The sequence below is a fragment of the Panthera pardus genome, unplaced genomic scaffold (genome assembly GCF_024362965.1).
Source record: "Panthera pardus isolate Hobbes unplaced genomic scaffold, ASM2436296v1 HiC_scaffold_2, whole genome shotgun sequence".
In the NCBI taxonomy this organism is placed as follows: domain Eukaryota; kingdom Metazoa; phylum Chordata; class Mammalia; order Carnivora; family Felidae; genus Panthera; species Panthera pardus.
The window spans coordinates 3,526,143-3,529,542 of NW_026526765.1; the positions used below are offsets into that span (position 1 = coordinate 3,526,143).

General features: G+C 41.6%; 1 pseudogene; it reads right to left on the minus strand.

Annotated features, from left to right (window-relative positions):
• Positions 1–2,619: 2,619 nt before the first annotated feature.
• Positions 2,620–2,770, minus strand: LOC128778496 (U2 spliceosomal RNA; annotated as a pseudogene).
• Between the last annotated feature and the right edge of the window lie 630 nt (positions 2,771–3,400).

Genomic DNA, 3,400 nt, shown 5'->3' on the forward strand with positions numbered 1-3,400 from the left:
CTCGTGTTGAGATGATTCACAGCCCAAAGTAAACAGTCAGGAGCAGGAGAATCTACTTTCGGCAAATTTGTTAACAGGTCACACTTCACCACCGTGGTTGGGGAAACGTAAGTGACCCAAAGCAGTTCTGACACATTTCACGTCTGGAAGGTTCAAGTGGGGATTTGACTTCAGAACAACTGGAATGTAAAAGGAGAAAAATACCCATGAGAAGTTAAGGGGACTGAGCCACGCAGGGTGAACATGAATCTACATCTGGAAAACAATCACAGGACACGGGCAGCCTTTTGGCATCTCAGCTGCACACTGGCCTGATCCATCTGATTCATAAGGCACACCTCTCTACATCTCAAAAAATCCCAGGTATTTTTTAATATCTGAGGATACAGGTCACATAGCATACAAATCACTCATTTAAGGGGTACAATTCGATGCTTTTTAGTGTGTCCTCAGAGTTGGGCAACCATCACCAGAGTCAGACTTCATCTACTTAGCATTGTGTCAGAGCTTGCATTAGGACTTCATTTATCTTACTGCCAAATGAAATCCCATACACCTCTTTTGTTTATCCACTCACCAGTTGACGGACACTCAAGTTGTTTCTACTTTTTTAACACTATAAATAATGTTGCCATGAACAGTTGAGTATAAGAGCTTTTGGATTCTTTGTTTTGTTTTGTTTTACATATGTTTTCATCTCTTGGAAATAAACACCTAGAGCAGAATTCTTGGGTCATGTGTTAACACCATGTGATTGGTGTTTTGCTAAGTGGCTTCAATATTTTGTATTGCCACAATCAAATTATGACAGTTAATGTTTCTCCATATCCTCGCCAACATATGTTATTATCTGTCTTTCTCATGACATCCATCAGAGAGAGTGTGAGGTGGTATTTCAGCGTGATTTTGTTTTGTATGGTTCTATTTAATGAGACATGTCAACATAACTCTCTCAAATTATTTAAATATTGCTTCCTTTAATTCTTTGCACATATTTATGATGGCTTCATTGAAGTCTTTGTCTGCTAAGCCCAACATCTGAGCCCTCTCAAAGGTCTCATTTCTTCTTGTCTTCTGTGTATAGACCACAGTTTCATGTATCTTTGCATTTCTCATGATTTTTCTTGTTGAAAACTGGATGTCTTCTATAATCCATTGTAGCAACTCTGGATAAGAAGTGCTCCCTCAGGCTTCTTGTTGTTGCTATTGTTTGCTTTTTTGTTTACGTTTCTAGTAGATGGCTGATCTAATTCAGCACCATCTTTCTCCCACAGTCTGAAGCTTCTGATATTGCCCCTCGGATTATGCATCTTTAGGCAAATGAGGGGTCTTTTCTACCATCAAGGATGTCTGTGGTCTTAGCTGAACTCCCCAGAGTGGCTCTTTCTGTGATTTTCTTATTAAGCTTCAAACTCATCTACCTTTATTCGTATCATACAAAGCCATTAGCTTCCACTAATTGCTAGGTGTCTGCCAACTTTTCAACAATGCCCTGTGACATAAATTGTTCCATATCCCAGACCAATTAAATCTGAGGTCTATTAAAAAGCAGGACCTATCTTTGATACTTTCTTAGACCCTCAGAAGGCTTTTCTCAGACATTGCTTTTCTTTTTCTCTCTGGCAAACGTCTAGGTGGTCTACTGGCTTTTACTGTTGCTAACTGATGTCTTAATAGCACATCACCAAGATCTCCATTGTTTTCAACAAAACCTTTAGGCATGAACCTCCTCACAACCTGTTCCAAGTAGTCATTCAAGTTGAGGACACCATAAAGAACTCTCTTTTCTTATGGCCTCATCACCCCCTACACAGAATCTCAGCATCACTGCCCTGGGGCTAGGGACTCTTCTTAAGTGAATGCCCTGCTCTACAACATGAGGGCTGGGCAGGGATGGTAGCCTTGGTCCCTTGGTTTGCCCCTCCTGGCACTGAACCTAGGGTAAATGTTTATCAGGGCCCAGAATTCTTGGCATACTACATCCAAGTTAAAACTTCTATCGTAAAAATCGGGGCAAGTTGGAGGAAAGACTCTCCAACCCAATTGACTGCACCTTTCTAAAATACATCTTCCATATCATGAAGCTATATATAAGGAGACATGACAGTGGTCTTCCCTTTCAAAATGGAGCTGGATCTCCAGCCTGGGAACTGAGGGAGAAGTTAGACCCATTTTCTTGGCCATAACCACTTGGAATACGGCTCCCATTACACTCAACTAGAAAGGGATATTGGGAGAGAGCCATGGCTCACAAGTCACAGACTCTCATTGTTCTTGCTGGGATATATAGTAGACTTTCTTAAATAAGTGTTTCCCCATTTGCTCGATGTCCTTTGGACAATTTCCAGATACTTTAAATTTTGCTTTCATAACTGTCACCAGTTAAATGAATATTTCACTGGCAAGAAGGTTCATTGAGTTACTCTCACTGCCATTCCAGAAGCCCCTCGTCTCATATATATATTTTTGAAGGAGGAATTTGATTTCAAAAACTCACACAAACATAACTTTGTATAATTCCAGCATTGGTTTAGTGAAACTACTATAAAACCCAAGTTGTTCCTTTTGTGATGGGAAACTATCATAAAATGTACATAGCAACTATACCAAAATATACTTAGGAATTTCTCTTTACATCCAAAAGCAATAGTCATATGGCATTAGCTGTTTACAGCTTTGAGAAATGCTATAATGTTTTTGATATCATAATCATGCCAATCATATTGTGGTTTTACTACACTTGATCTTAGCCAAAAGGCCGAGAAGCGATCATATTGTGGTTTTAAAATGGAACATCATCACCCCCCAGAAGTAGATCATTCTCCATTTTTCTTCGCCACTTAACAGCTGGGCATCCTCTTCCAAGTCAACCTCAGAAACCATGATATTGCCTTAAAAAAATGGCTTCTGCGGTGAAGAAGGGTCCCATGACCTGCCGGACATCTTGCCCTGGTCCAGCGATTGCCCGTGTGCTCTTGGAGACACCTGTGAGCTGCAGCTAGGCCCACTGTCCACCGAATGTCTTTCATGCAATTTTATCTTTGTTAGCCTGAACCTGTCTTCACCAATAAGCGGTTCCACCTGCAACAGTCCCAAATTGTGATCTGGAACATGCCCAGGGTGACATGCAGCTGGGCCAGGTCGCTAGGCTCTCTATCACCGTGCACATGATACAACACCATCGAAGCCTGTTGTCGTCCCCAGGGTCATCTAAGGGACCTCTCCCTTTGAGAGTTGATGATCACATCCAAGGTTTCTGCACATCTCTGTGTGCATACAGCTCTTTCTCTTCTGAAGGAAATAAATTCCCAGCAGGCCAAGGTGTGCCAGTGCCCCGGTTCTGAAAGCTGCACCTTGCAACTGCATGCCCTTCTTAAGGTTCTTAAAGGTCTAGTGAATC